The 16,825-nt window shown below is 29.4% G+C and overlaps 1 protein-coding gene across 3 annotated transcripts in view; it reads right to left on the bottom strand.

The window, feature by feature from the left end:
* The window catches only part of LOC129910575 (runt-related transcription factor 3), a 73,467-nt gene that overhangs the window by 52,032 nt on the left and 4,610 nt on the right, over nt 1-16,825 (bottom strand). The window contains exon 1 of one of the 3 annotated variants that reach the window (XM_055988000.1): nt 1,822-2,377. The exons of 1 other annotated variant lie outside the window; for it this stretch is intronic. The gene's annotated coding sequence lies outside the window, so the exon portion shown is untranslated. Of the gene's footprint in view, nt 1-1,821; nt 2,378-16,825 lie in introns of those variants that run through there. One more of the 3 variants, XM_055987998.1, reaches the window with a different exon arrangement.

Below are 16,825 nucleotides of genomic sequence, written 5' to 3'. Positions count from 1 at the left end.
GGATTTTGAAAGGTTACTTTTGAGACATCTTTTTAAAACAAAATACATATATTTTAAAAACGGTTTGAGCTACAAAATTTTGGTTTGTATCAAAAACCATGTATTCAAAAGCTACAATTAATGGAAAAAGAAAAAAAAAAAGAAAAAAGTGATTTTTTTAAAAAGTCTCCACCGGCCTCATCAAACCCGAAGTGCACTTTTGAAACTTTAAGTTGAAATGAAAAATGTCTGGGTGGAGCTACAAAATTAATTTTTTCGCAACAAATTAGCATTTAATTAGCTACAATTAATGTGATAATTTTTTTTTTTTTGATACCGCCACAAAGTGTCCGCCAAAGTAAGGGACGTCGGTTTCTTCGACTGCGACTTTCCAGTTGTTTTTGTTGTACGATGTGTATTTGCAAGCTTTTTTAGTACATTTTTCTATTATTTTCTTAAGATCTCCAAAAATTGCAAATCCTGAGATAATAATTGGTGGTGGTGTAAAACAGCAGCTTGAAGCAAAAAAATCATATGGTTTCTTATTCTATTCAAAAAGTATTAACCAATTAAAGTTTCACACGCATGGATACAAATTCACTTTCTATACGTTTGTTCTAACTAAACTAGAAAAGTAATCATCAGATTGACTTTAATTTCTTACACAATGTTGTATGCATTCTTAGAAAAAAGTGTCTTGGTACACTTTTACTTTAGAAATATTTCAGAAGTGGTAAGTTTCAACCGTTTTGTGCGATATGAAGGGACAAACAATAATATCAAGGCAGTTCTTGCACTAAAAGACTCTCATTTAATAATTCAACTTTGTTTAAAAAAAATTAATAAATTTGAATATTAGGTGACGATAAGGACTTAGCACATGAGGCCATATTATAGCTAGAACAACTTTTTACTAAGAATTTACAAATTTTATTGCTAAAAGCAATACGCATCATCAACTTCGGTAGAGACTTCAATTTTTTTAGCTAAAAAGTGAACCAAAAGTCATAAAGTGACGTAACGTAACGTAGCGTAAGCTGATTTAATGCAGTTTATAACTTTTATAAGACTTTCTTAGTGCATATTTCAAAAACAATTTTCATCATTTGTAGCTACACATTTATCAAAACACAAGTTCTATGGAAATTTCCAATATTGTATATCTATTGTACATGGGCTATGTTACAGAAAGCTTTATAGAGGTTATAGCGAAATTAAAGAAACATTTTCCATTATCGAATTGAAGCAGCGATACCATTTTTGTTGGACTTTTTTTTTTTAACTAAAAAAAAAAAATTATTTGTCAAATAACTGAATTGCAAATTAATTCACATTAAATTTTATTTTGAGAAGAAGACACACATAAAAATTAAGTTGAAGTTTTTCGTTAATTTTTCGTGTTTTTTATACAATCTTCTCATAGCGGGAGGCTAAACAATTAGATATCAAGTTTTCAACACGAATTTAATTGTTGCCAATTCAACACATTAATAAAATTTCTTTCATACAATTTTTTTTTAGGTTTAAAAACTTTTTTTAAAATGTATTATGTTAATTTTTTTCGTAGAATTTTTTATACAATGTTTTTATCGTTTATAAAGAAACTTTATTTCAAATTAAATAGTGAACCAACAACCTGGATTTGTCAACATTTTTAAGTGTCACTTTATCACTCCCCAAAACGGTTATTTTCTCAAATGGTCTTAAGATAGATTCCTATTTCGTTAAATAGCTTCGTTATAATTTGAAAACCATTACCACTGTGTTTGAACAGAAACAAAAAAAAAAACAACAAAGATATTCACTCACGCGATATTCGTAGGTAAAATATCAATAACTTACTCATGGTAACCGTTAATTAAATATCCAAACGCACTTCCTTGCTTGTTGTCATAATGTTTGTTATTGAATTTGTCAAGATATTTAACCGAAATACAAACAAATAAAAACATCAACTAATAATCCATTGAACTTATGTATTCACTATTATTTTATTTATCACTTATATCCACGAATAGCTTGGTTTTATTTATTATTATTATTTTTTTTTCGTAGACAAATAACTGCATACATATATGCGCTATAATTTCATTGACGCCGCACTTTGATGACTTTGATTTTGATTATAATAATCGGTTGGTAAATCGGAAATGACACAGAACACGAATATGGGGACGACAACGTTATGATAGACATTTGACGGTTACGATGACGTTGACAGCGGCGGCGGTGAAGAAGACAACGACGGCGGCAACCGTACGCTAGGTATTCGTATTTTGAATTGTATCCTGTTCCTGTTTATAACTGTTTAACCCGAAAATCTTCCGACCACCGCCACAGTACACATATTGTGTGTTATAGTTGATGTTGCTGGTGTTGATGTTGCTTCTGCTGCTGGTTGCTGCTGAGAAGAGGAAAATCCAAGCAAAAGCCCTCCACACTATATTCAATTGGGTTGTGTTGCTCTCGTTTTTACTACACATTTGGATACAAATTCGCACGCACACTCTCTCACAATCCACAAAAGTCACAGATACAAATTTTCATCATCTAGGAAATTTCTGGCTAAAAATATAGTGCAAGAGTAGGCTGAGTGTGTATGAGTGTTAAAGAAAACCTGAAACGTATGCAACACACACACAGAGATAGTCTTGTACCCCCTTTATTCCACCCTGTTCAAAAGTTTAACCCTTTCATGTGATGGATACCGGATGTCAGTGTGTGAGTGTTTTTTGTGATAGCAGAATACTATGGCATCTGTATTGTATGTTGTTTGAAATTTGGGGGAGGAATGGGAACTGTTGCGTGGGGTAGGACTGGTTTTTTGGGCTCTGCTACTGCTGCTGCTGGCACACACGGTATCGGCATATCTCTGGAACTCTAGCTCTCTAGCTCAACTGTTAGCAGCAGGACTTCTTGCATTATGTGGCATACACTTTTGGGGTAGACCGAAAATTGTTTAAATTATTCCCACCCATACACAACCGCATCATGTGTGTGCCCGGAAAGTGTGAAGTGCGTAAATACGCACACGCATCACACGAACAACGCACGATCCTGGGTAAATTTGTCGCACTTTTGGAGAGCGAAAATTTCATATAGCGGAATGTTTTTTTAAGTAAAACTTTTTGGATAGGTTGGTTGAGTTGGTATACTCGTTCGTTCGTTCCATGATGATGCGATTTAACGTTGATATGGTCATCATGATGCAAAATTGGCGGAGATGGTATATATGTAGGTATAAATGCATAGTAGAATTTTGTAGATAGCATGGCCATCATCTGTGTCCGACGGATAATCTCCTCGCAGATTGCAATGCACTCATTTCTAGGCAGAGCTATAGAGTGTGTGTTTATTTTTAGGATTTCTTGATTATGCAGTTAGAAATAGTTTGGAAATTTTATATAACACGTAGCAGAAGAGAGGATTTAAGTGAGAAAATGAATTTCTTAATGAAATTTTTAGTTCTTAAATGATTCGTTTCTAAAGATACACATACCATAAAAATGGTAAATTTTATAGAGTTCGTGAACAAATAAGTCACAGCATTACCACTAGAAAAAGCTTGATTCTGAAACGACAAATTTGTTTGGCAGGGGCGTAAATTACCTTTTTTAAACCAAATAGTATTAAAATTGTTTTTAGTTTAGTTTTTTGACGTGATAACGTCTTATAAATCGACGAACCATGGCAGCCACCACAAAAAAGTCGCCATTTTCTAACGTTACACTCTCGCGTCAAAAATTTCGTGGCAAAAATTTCAATTCAAAATTAAAAATAAACTATTTGCAATACAAAAATCTTCTATAGCTTATTTGAAAGATAATAACCTAAAGCTTAATCCAAATGAAGGATTTTTAAAAATTCTGTCATTTAATAGGGTAAACAGGGGTAAAACGGAAAGATGAAATTTGGGCTAAAATCCAAACGCGAAATTGTAGAGAGTTGATTTTGCTATATATAGATGAGACTAATTTAAGAATAACTGCATTTAAGAAAAAATTCTAAAAAATTTTCAAACTAAGCTATAACGTTTTGTTTGAACGTTGTACACGTGTTGGCGCTATGACAAAATGATGATTTTGGGTAGGGAAATTTTTTTTGACAATTCTAAAGGTGTCAGGTAAAAGATGAGGGAAAAAAAAATTAGAAGTCTAATACGGATTTTTTTTCCAACACTCTGCGTTTCGAAATATGAATTTTTGAAAAACACCTTGTTTTTTAGGGGTATTTTTGGGTAGATTTTGATTTTTAGCAAAAAATTGGAATCGTTTAGTGAGTTTTAACTGAATAACGGAAAAAACAAGTTTTAAAAAAACACGTTTTTTTACCGTTTTTTAATCGATTTTCATCGTTTTTTATTTTTATCTTTTTTTCTTTAATAGATAGAGGAATAAGTATATGGAGTAATGATAGACCATGACCACGACTCAATGTGTGCGAAGTTTCAATCATTTTCGTAAACACAATTTTGAGATAACGGTAAAATAAAATTTTAGAATTCAACAGGTTATAACTTTTGACCAAGAGCAGATAGAAATTGTATTAAACTTTTATGAGCATCCTGATACAATTACCTTTCATTTGGTATATCACACATAACAGTAGACTAACTACAAGCTACACAATGTTAAATCAAGAAACTTGCGAAAAACCTCAAAACACCAGTGGAGATCTGACGTCATATGAAAGGTGAAATAATAAGCTTTGCACGTGGTATAAAATTTTTTATAGGTTGTCAAAAAAAAAATTGATTCCATAGCGTGAGAACATAAAAATAAATGTTTTTTTTTTTGCTTTTTTTAATGAAATTTGATCGAGTTAAAAAAAATTCTAGCTCTTTTTGTAGATGTCTCATACACCTGATGGATATATTTTGAGCAAAGACAATAAGCTTTCAGATGGTCTAAAATTTTGTATAGGCTGTTAGGGCAAAAAATGGAATTAATGACTTGAGAAAATAAAAATTCATGTTTTTTTTTTTGCTTTTTTTGATGACTTGAATTGAAACAATATTTTTCCGCTTTTTATGAAATAAATTTTTGTTTTATGTATCCTTTTCCCATTTAAGAACTTGTCACCAAAAATATAACAATTACACTAGTTGCTATTATATGGTTAGTGATTTAAAAAATTGTACCGGCCAAATAAAAAAATAACAATTGGTTAGAAAAATGGGTTGTTGTTCCGGAATAGCTATGTAGGTATATCTGTGTAAAGGTAGTAAGCTAGATAATTAAGTTTCATGATAATATTTCAAAAATGTTTCGTTCCAAATATTTCCGGATTTTAAAATTAGTAAAAATGAATTTTTGCTAAAAAAAATCACTCATACGCCATACACATTTTTTAGTGTATTTTTTAGAATTTGTCTATGTTTATTCAACTAAGCAACTCCAACTTTTATCGTATTTTTTTATCTTAAATGAAATAGCAAAGCAATTAGAAAATTCATTCAACATCAAATGTTATTTAACCCTTTCGAACCCAGCGTCACTCTCATGTAACATATATTTAAAAATTCGTAAAAATATTCCATTAAATAGTTTTTTTTTAGATTTCGATGGCTTAATTGAAAGATAATAATGTCTAGTTACTGGATTAGTACAAAAAGTTAGTCAAATATCATACTTTTAATTTATTTTATCGAAAAAGGGACTGAAATTCACATTATTTTTTTGCTAAAATTTTGTTTATATGGTCATAGTTTGAAAAAAAAAATTAAAAATATAAATCCAGAAAGTGTTATGTTTTTTGGGTAAGAAGAAGTAGTATACCTACATTGTTACTATATAAAAAATTATTTTCTCAGTTGTCAAGCTTTTTTTTGGTGGTCATAGGCAGTGCATGTTACTTACATGTAACATGAGAGTAACACATTCATTAGTTTTGCTATTTATTATTTTGGAGAATAACTTTTTGCTTTTCATATTTCTTGGGGCCATTTGCTGAAACGAAACTTAAATAATTTAAGTTGAACATAAGCTCTTATCCTCTACTTAAAAAAAAAATTGGTTGGGATGAGGCGACAAGGAAAGACAAATTTTTGTTCAATAAAAAATTTAGAATCTTTAGAGCCATTTTCGAGAAATTCGAAATAATTTGATAATTTTGTATGGGAGGTACGCGTTCTATCGAAATTTGAAAAAAAAAAAATATTAAAAAAAAACTTTTAGAATTCTATAAAAATCATCTGTACCAAATTTGAAAAAAAAAAATCCGTACACGCTTTGAAGTACACTTTTCGTGCAAGCAAAAACTTATTTCGTCTATTGTGTAAATATTGGTTATGTTGAGATTTTGATCACAATCAAAGCAAGTGATATTCGAAATGCTGTCCGTGAGTTGGAGTGTACGTCACTGCGGAATATATACTGTCAATACACCTACATCAAAAACTTAATTTCCAAAAGATTCATTTTTGGAAACTTGTGTTTGAATTTCAAATACGACGCACGTTATACAAAATTTAGAAAATTCTTAAAATTAAAATTATTTGGTTTATTATTATTAAAATACATTTTTGGATCTTAAAAAAAAAAATATTTTTTTAATCAATTTTTCGAAAACGTTTTGATTTAAAAAATTGTATTGAATTTTCAGATCAGGTTAAATATTTGGTTGCTTCTTTTTAGAGATAAAATCGGGGACAAAATTAAAAAAAAAAAACAGAACTTCGTTAAAACATTTGATGTTTTTGCTTGGAGGTGCAATTGGATTATTCAATTCGTAACGTGTCCGTAATTTTTAATTGCATGCCACCAATAGCACGCATGTCATTGGTTCGCCAGTCCTGCTCTAGGTTTTTGCTTTTTCGTATGCTGAACATAAAAAACATAAATGTATGATTTGATTAAAATATTTTAAATACATAATTATTTCCAAACTCTAACATGTTCCTTATTTTAATAAAACATTATACTCGTATTTAAATCAAAAATTTAGAAAAAAATAATCATCAAGCTCAAAACAATCTCTGAGAACTTTGAAATATTGCTTATTTACCATTTTTATAGACTCTATATGATTAATAAAATAAACATAAAAATGGACAACTGGGTTGCACGAACTTCCTCCTAAAGTTCGAGTAAGTTAATTTTTTTAAACCTGTAAAAATCTATTAAAGAAATTGTTCGTTTTCTCATCTATCTTCCACCTCACTTATGCAAGTCTTATCGAAGTTCCATAATATTTCTTATACATTTTAAAGAATCAGTTAACGAATTTATGATTTTTTCTATAAAAAAAATTATGAGATTTCATTTTCTCAATTTACATTTTGGATTTGGTACATTTTGGAAATCATGTACAATATGAGATGTTTTTTTTATGCAATTTACGATAGTATTAAAAGAAAACTACAATGTAGAGAAAAATAATAAATGATCTTTAACAAAAATAAAGTTGAAAAAATTCTTTAAAAAAAAAAGGAAAACCACATCATATAGCTTTTCTCAAAAAATGTAAATTACATAATATTTCAAAGTTGTTGTTAACTTAAAATGCATTCAATTCAGTCTATAGGCATCAACGCTATATAAATCCTCTCGTTCTCTATTATTAGCTCAGTATCACATAAAGTAAAGTACAATAATAATAATAATCTCTGGATATACATGGCGTATACTTACTATTTTAAAAATAGCATTCGTTCGCATGAAATAAATATTTAATTACAAAACTGTAATTCAAGTGAAAATCCCTACCGCACTCCAATCAATCTTTTGATAATTTGTATTTTTATGTTTAATTTTTTATATTTTTTTTTTTTTTTTACATTTTGTTGGTTGAGTATAGTTACACGCATGTTGTTATTGTTGTTAAATATAAAAAAAAAATTATACTTTAAATTATATTAATCACAAATAACCCCTGAGTACATGCTCATTTAGTATACAGAGGACTCATTTACCATGTCCTCCACATCCCGTCGATTTATGCATACACAAAACTGGTAGTCGGACAATTCCGCAACTGATAATGACTTAATAATTCATTGGCAGGATGTTTTTTTTTTTTTTTTGTTCCTTTTATCCCTCGGTGCGTTGTAAATTTTTTTTTTTTTATTTTTTATAATTTTTTTTTTTTATGTGTGCTACTTTGCAACAGCATTATAACAAGGATGTTGGGGCAGTAATTCAATAATAAAATCCACAAATTCCTTTAATCCCCCAATATTCATTATGATAATAAACTCAATGCCGCACTTACACCGTCAATTAAATCCACTTAAACTGTACACTGCTCCAGTTTATTACCTGACCGAGGATGTTTCACGGCATGGGGTAGAGAACGCAGAGAAAAAAGAAAAAATCTGTGTGTGGCTGGTGGGGAGTCCTTAAACCCATACCACCACCACCGCCATTACCATCATCCATCGGCAAGGGACAACACAATATATATGATGTGGTTAACATACGAAATTAAAGTGATTCCCCATTAAAAATCATTATTATTCCTCAAAGTGATATTTTTTCCGAGTTTCCGTGCGGGAGTTTGAGTTGTCGTCTCCATCAGCCGAAGGAGTTGTATAATATTGCCTTGCCATATTGTGGTAGATGAATTTCTCATATCTATACACACACTCATATACACTGACCTCTCACAGGCAACAAAAAAAAAATAACTTCACCCTCTGAACACATCGTTCGCGGGAAGGTGTGAAAATGTATTGACAAAAGTTCTCGTGTGGAAATCGTAGGTTAAAGCTAACCAAACGGTTGCGGAAGGATACAAAACCTCGGGAAAAGTACGAAATAATAAAAAAAATAATACAAAAACGGAAACAAAATACCAACGGGAAAACATGTACTATAACAAGGGAATTTTTTTCGTAATTTTTTTTTTGTGTTATTTCGAGTGAAAGTTTTCCAAATATATGCACGAAACAATTTTTTGTTTGTTTCTCTCTTTGTCGGCCATTCAATTATGTGCAACAATGTGAGAGGGCAAAAGGGATAAGAGAAGGAGAGTTGCCAGATATCTACAAGTTTAACTTCTACACCTTTTGACTTCAGTTTCAACTTTTTGTAACCATTTATCTACCTCAAAGACGCTATAGTCTCCCATGTGATTTCCATTACAGTTGATGCACGTCGAACAAATTTTGTTCCTTCTATACCTAATTGCAGTTTCCAGTTAGATGTTTTTGTGATTAGCACTAACATAGGTTTTTTGAGAGGTTTTTACGATGTTAACAGTTTCTAACATGTTGTAGTGTCTAATGGCATTATTTTATGGACCCCACCGTTTAACGTTGTTTTGGATTAACTATCTTATAAGTTTTCATTTTAGTTGAATTCAAATTGTAATATCTTTCGGTATAATTTCAATGTTAGAGTCTTTTATACTTTTTTTGTAAACTGCAATAACAAGTTTTTAAAATAATAAACCAGTGTTTCACCATACAAAACTTGGGTTGTTGTTTTCAAATAAAAGTAAGAAATTAAATTTTTACACGCAAAAAAATATCGTACAGGAATCGATTCGGTTATTCAAAATTATTGAATCTTACCCACTTTCTCGGTTAAATTGTAATAAAATATCAAAGTTGATCGGTTAAAAATAACCTTCTAAAATGATAATTTTAAACAATAGATATAATTTAACCGCGACTACGTTGATTTTAGCAACGAGAACTCAGAAATTTTTAACCTACGCATAACTACGTTATTTTTAAAAAAACATTTTTTTTCCAACCCAGCCAAAAAAGTTCTCGGTTAGACATTATTTTTCTGCTTGTATAATACTTGAAACTTTTAATTTGAAGCAAAATGGCGTATGAAAAAAAAATATTTTGATTTACTATCTGTTGTTCCCAGTTATTATTATAAGATAATGTTTTAGTGAAAGAATTGTAAATTGTACTGTAGAGATTTTCCGAAACTTCACAAGAATTGCATATCACACTAGGTATCTAGTTTACAAAAACATAAATTTTTTTTGGACACTAAGTGCCGTTATACTTTTCGTATAGATTTAAGCCCAGAAAACTCGAAAATCTTATCTAAAAAAATATTGGTTTTCGAGATATGATTTTTCAAAGTTTTTTGTTATTGTTTTTTTTCCAGCTTACTTAGTATTCGGACTATATCTTGAGTTAAAGAAAAAAGGTTCAAAAAGACCAAAAACAGTAAATTTTGAAAGTTCATATTTTATCCAATTTTATCTGTAATCAATTTTTGTGACCATTATGTTGAAAGATAAAGTATCTTCTTTTCTCCTTTACATGTTCAATATCTATAAATGTTCAAATTATAAAATTAGACCATTTAGCAAAAACATCAAAAATTTCGTTTTTTTTTTTCTCTTTTATAATTAGTTTTTCGTAAGTTTTTTACAATATTTCAATTTTTTTTTCTTTTTAAATGATACACATCGATTGGAAATTTAATTATCTACAAAAAAATTTTCAAATTCGGCTTGCTTTTCAAGTTATAGACAAAAAAAAAAAACTCAAAAATTAAAGAAAAAGTGGAAAATATTGATCGTTACAAAAATGGTCATATCTTTATAATTTATATACCTATAGATTTTGGAGAAAATTATCTTTTTATCTTTGACAAAAAGTGTGCTTTGCAAACAAAAAACTTTAGGGATTCGATACATTTTGATTTTTTTTTTTTTCAATAATAAAGTTTTTTTTGCAGAAATTTTCTTTAAAAACTCGATTTTTTTAAAAATGTTTTAATAAATTACACTTAAATATCTGGAGTGACCCAGAAAAGTTGTTCTAGAATTTGTTGCTTATTTACTCAGCTTTAAGTCGCCGGCTTTTCTGTTCAGATTTGTCGTTTATTACTCAAGATTTAGAAAATAATCGATTATTTAGATTTTATAAGGGGAATTTCTCAAAAACCTGAGTCGATAGGAAAAATTCTGATTTTGTATTCGAGTTCAACACAACCAAAAACCTTTAGAAAATTATTGATTTATTTCTGAAACAGAATTACTTGAAAAGTAGCAGAAAATCGATTATTGAGATTTTATAACGGAAATATCTCGAAAACGTGAGCTGATAGAACATCTTTGACTTCGAAATTGAGTTCACCACTTCATAAACCTTCAGAAAAGTTTATTAAACTTAGGGCCAATTTTTCAATAGTCAGATAAGCTTCAGACAGAACTCATTCCTAGGAATATCTATTTTTTTTGTATTGAGATTATTCGTTTGATAGGCTAACAAAACTAATCATTAAAAAATCAGGGCTTAGTAAAACAAAACCCCTGTTGCCTAGTGTTATTCAACACTTCAAAACGAAATGTCAACAATACTTATCACCTCTTTTCAAAAACTTGATTTTTCAAAAAAAAAAAGAGGTTGTCTGTAAATCCGGTTTAGGGACGGTGATTTTACGTGATAACGTCGTAAGAAAACAGGTTTTGTGCTTTTGTTTAAAATGAGTCAATTGAAGCGTTTATTTATTTCAAGCAATCATAATTTACAAGAAAAAGGTAAAACAATTACCTCTTTTCTTTTCTCATTATACCTATTAATTTTTTTATTTTAAAAGCTTACAAAAAAAATTACACCATTATCTGCTCTAGATCAAAAGATATAACCTGTTGAAAAATAGAACTTTATTTTACCGTTATCTCAAAACTGTGACTACAAAATTGAAATTGAAGTTTTGCATAGATAAAGTCCTGTCTATTATCTATCTAAAATATAAATTTCATTTATTCTTCTGTTGAAAAAAAAAGATAAAAATAAAAAACGGTTAAAAAAGGTCAAAAAAACTTGGCACAAAAAAACTTGTTTTCTCCGTTATTCGGTCAAAAACCATTTTGAAATACCAATTTTTTGCACATGTATGCGCACAGTCATAGACTACATGTTGTATAAGTTTTAACGCTACGAAAAATTTAAAAAAATAAAAACGCACCCAAACCATAAAATAAGTACCTAGCTATTTTTAAAAATTCATATTTCGAAAGGTGGAGACTTAAAAAAAACTCGTATTAGACCCCTAACGTTTTTTTATTATCTTTCGAATGACGTTTTTCAAATTGTCAACAAAAATTTCCCCTACCTATAATCACTAAGTACTTCGTCAAAGGTCTACCTCATGTTTTAGTTTTAGAAAACCATTTATTACTTGGTTTGAAATTTTTTAGAATTTTTTTCAGTACTATTGTCAGTCTTGCAATGAATTTATCTATTCATTAAAAATAATTCAACTCTTTACATTATCGCGTTTACAAAATAGCCATTTTTTTTGCAATTTTTTTTTACCCCTATTTACCCTATTAAATGACTGAATTTTTAAAAATCCTTCATTTGGATTGAGCTTTAGGTTATTATATTTCAAATAAGCTATAAAAAATATTTGTATCTCTAATAGTTTATTTTTAATTTTGGATTGAATTTCAAACTATTGAAAATTGTGAATTGAATTCATATCTGGCAACTCTAATTGATAACACAATGAAACCTACAAAAATATCCTTACAAATTGCCATATCCGCCGCATTGCAACAGAAAAACGATGTCGGTAAAACAATTGCACGAAGAGCATGAATATTGAAGCAACTTAACTTTATTTGTAGTAGTGGTTAAGCGGTGTGAAAGGTCCTTTTTATTATACATAATTTTTTTTTCTCTCTCTTTATTTTTTGTTAACTCACATTTACGAAATGACACTGCCAATACCATCAAAATTCGCACATTCATCGATGCGAACATACAAACATACGAAAATATATATATGTAATGCCCAACATGCATGCCAGCTATAGTCTTTCCTTTTTATCAGGCAGAGTGGTTGACATTCTGATTGTTGTTCCCAAACTGATTTCGCGTTGATATCCTTAACCGACGAACAAAAAAAGACACCCGCGAGGATATGGCAGTATGATTGAAATGAATTCAGAACAGATAAAAAAAAAAAAAAGAAAATCAAGCAAAAAGGAAGTCATACCACACACATTCAACCCGCTTGCCGGTCATCGCTTAATTCAATCGATAAAACGGCTGAAAAAAAATTGCATGCAAGTGAACTCAATATGACCACATCCTCGCGAGGGACCGTTGATCCTGCGGTAACCCCATTTCGTTCATATTTGTATTCCTCCAGAAAACATACCAAAAAATTACAGGGGAACCAAACAAAAAAAACAAAAAATCCAAAAAGAAACTAAAAAACTGATGATAGTCCTTTCAATTGTCAACGTCGTCGTTGTTCTGTGTGAACCTGTTTGTGATGATGCAACTAGGAGTTGGGTGTAACCTTTTTTGGGTTGATTTTTACGGTTTTCGAGTGTAACCACTACCGCGCCCCTCGTATGTGTTTTTTTTTTTTCGCATTCATGCATTTGGGGGAAATATGCACTTTTTTTTTAGCAACATTTGGCCAAAAAATGCAACTGAGCAACAGCGTGAATACACGAAAAAATATAAAACAAGTGTTGTAGTAGAGAGACTATATGGTGGAGCAACGACGCGACGGCTATATACGCTATACAAGCTGCATGTGAGAATAAAATAAAAAGAGAGAAAAACGCAAATCTGCCACAATCGAAAGCCACTTTTGTGTGTTTTTGATTCACATCATTTGAGGCCAGAACCGAGGTCTGGCAGTGGACTCAACTAGGTACAACTCGCGCTCACAAATAAACAAAAAAAAAATATATATACAAAAAAAAAAAGGATATAAGGACGAAGCAGTGTTTAATGCAAATGCAACAAAAAAGTTCACTGTTGTTTATTTGTTTTGGCCACTTGGGTTCACCACGACTACGATGGCAGTGGTATGAGATTTTTGGAGGGTCACAGTTTATTTTTTTGTTCAGTTTGAAAAATTTTTAAAAACACCACAATTCATTGATCATAAATTTCATACGCATCCTGATGCTTCCAACATATTGGTTGCCGCAGAAATTTTTGAAACTTTCGATTATTATAGGGATTTCGTTGTTTTTTTTTATAATTTTTTTTTTTTTTATTCTTTTATTTTTTATATATTTTTTGTTTATTTTCAAATGCTTACCACTCACTTATGGAACCACGGCGCGCGCGGTGGCTGGTTTTTAATGGTTGTGGGTTTGAAAAGTGCATTTTTTCACAATACTGACACTTTTGTAGTGATTTTTTGTATTATTTTTTTTTTATATGTTTTTATATATTTGGTCAACCAAAATCATCGATTTGTGGTGCGGTGTGGTAGACCGATATGCAGAACTAGTGTCGCGCTTGAAAAGTGCAAGATATATCCAATTGAGTAGGTATTAATTTTTTTTTTTTATTTTGTATATGCAACCGGAAAAGTACTTGACATTTGACATGTGTTTTAAGTGGTTATATTGACACTTACTGATAATGTTTTATTCCTACCTGGGATTAACTTTGATTTTATATTTTTAATTGATTTAATTTATACACAATATAGGCCAGCCAACAAAAAATTATGAGGTGCATTTAGTGTCAATACGTCATGAGGAAGACATTGAGCCTCTGTGCAGGATTTAATGACAATCTCCTTAAAGAATTGGCCAAAGAAGATGCTCTCTGGAGTCAAACTTATAGAAGCTAATTTAACCTTATTGCAATGCAGGAGCAATTTTCAAAATACAAAGTAAACATACAAAAAAACTATTTTTATACAGATTTTAATCTTACACTGCAAAAAAAAAAAAATACCTATCATTTTAACATTTTAAAATATCAATTTAAATATCTTATCAATTTAAATAAAAAATGCTGCAAAAATGTGTTTTGTGATGTGATGGAATCCACAACCATTTCTTGAAAACATTGGTTTACATTGGTACATTGAGTTGCCTGAAAATCACAAAAACATTATAAACACAAATTGTATTTGAATAAAATTAAATTATACCTACATTTTGTTTTTAAGTTGTGATGTTATCTAGTCATAAAATGTCTTTTTAATAAAAGGAAAGAAAAAAAACACGCATACGCCCGAGTGACCGCCTCATCTTAAAACTCTTAAAACTGATACAATAATTGAATTTTATTGAGTTTTCTAAGCTTTTATGCATCATAAAACATTTATTGGTATTTTCTTCAAACAGATCAACAATCCAAGATTTAACAGCATCACTATCAAATTGAAAATTGGAAACAATCGAAATTTTATTCCTTGCATATTTCTGTAGAATATACATCTACATATCTAAAGTAATTTTAAAAGCGTTTTTCTTGAAACTAGACTTTACAAAGCAGCAGTTCCTAACTCACCATAATTTAAGTACCTAAGGTACCTCAAGAAAAAAACTTATAACGTAGTTTTTTCGTTTCCACTTCATTTTCGTGTTCATGCTGGTGTTCTATTCTGAAAAAAGCTCTTTTTTTTACCAAACTTCAACTGAATTTAAAAGCAAAAAAAAATTAAAAATAATAATTAAAGCTTTTCTCACAATTTTTTCTTGTTCATTTAACGATTTTGACAGAAATTTTTTTTTTCAAAAAGGATCTCAAAAATTTTGTAGTGGCTTTTCCAGGATTTTTTTTACTTTGGCATCATTTTATTCAGAAAAATTCCTTATTGAGCAGCATTTTTTTCTGATTGTATGAGTTTAATTTGTTCTTTGAAAATTACTGAGAATTTCTTTTTTAAAAGAAAATAAGATTGTTTTAAAATAATTCATTTTTACATACTTCGTCTGTATACATTTTTTTTTTTTTGTTTTTGTTACCTCATAACATTGGACTGAGTGAACTAATTTTGATAATTCTTTTTGTATTGGAAAGCTGTTCTATTTATTAGAAAAAAAAAAAAAAAAACAGTTTCGATCCATGGAAGTCGGTTTTGTTTTTTGATAAAAATGATTATAAAAAGATGTTTAGTGATTATACATTTTTTTTTTGTGGAGGTCTTTAAAAATGTGAACAGCTAAGTCAAAGTGTTTTATTCCAATATTAATGCAAAAATTTAACTTTTTTTGTATTTTTTTATAACGCATTATTTTGAATAAAATCAAATTAGAAAAAAAAAAACACTCAAACATGATTAAGACCCTATTTTTGAATTGAAATTCAATAGGAACAAAAAAGAAAACAAAATTGTTTAAATTTCAGATAAGCCAAATAAAAATTGAAAATATCCAAAAAAAAAAAAAAAATATATTAAAAAAACAAAACTCATACTGTTTTTGTATATTTTATTTTAGTGTTTTTTTTTTCTAATTTATTCTTGGTTTACCCGAAATTTAAACCATATTTACTACTTTATTTGAATCAGTATCAAGCGGCAACCATTTTTAGTTTTTTACTGTTTTTTAACTAATTCTTAATTAACATGTACATACATACATTTTTTTTTTGTAAACTAAACTATCGTTTATTACAATTAGTAAAATGAGGCTGATATCAATTGAAAAAGGCGACAAAAATTGTAAAAAAAACTATCCAATTTCGTTGGCAAATTCAATAATTAATATTTAAAATGCAATATGGTATAGAAATTGTTAACCTTAGTTTTTGATAGGCTATATTTAATTATGACTATTGTTTTTCATATTTGGGTTGGATTTGTATAATTTTTATCTATTGAAAAATATTTGAATTTGGAGGCTAAGGCTTTAACTATTGTGCAACTACTTTTGCACTTTTTCAAAAATAGTGGTTTCGTTTCCCGAAACTAAGACAAATGCATGTTTGTCATATTGAGTTTTTCGTTCTCTCTATACAAATAAATAGATTTGTATTAGTAATACCAAAATGTTCATTATTGGATATAGGAAATTGAAGCAGAAAAAAAGTCAGTGAAATATTGAATAAACTCAAATACGTACATATGTTTCGATAATCCTTAGTGTTGGTTAATAACAGATGTTCATAAGCTTTAGCTACAATCACAACAATGATGCACGAACTGAAATAGTG

Source organism: Episyrphus balteatus, chromosome 2 (assembly GCF_945859705.1).
Source record: "Episyrphus balteatus chromosome 2, idEpiBalt1.1, whole genome shotgun sequence".
Lineage (NCBI taxonomy): Eukaryota > Metazoa > Arthropoda > Insecta > Diptera > Syrphidae > Episyrphus > Episyrphus balteatus.
This window is presented reverse-complemented; position numbering and strand designations above follow the sequence as displayed.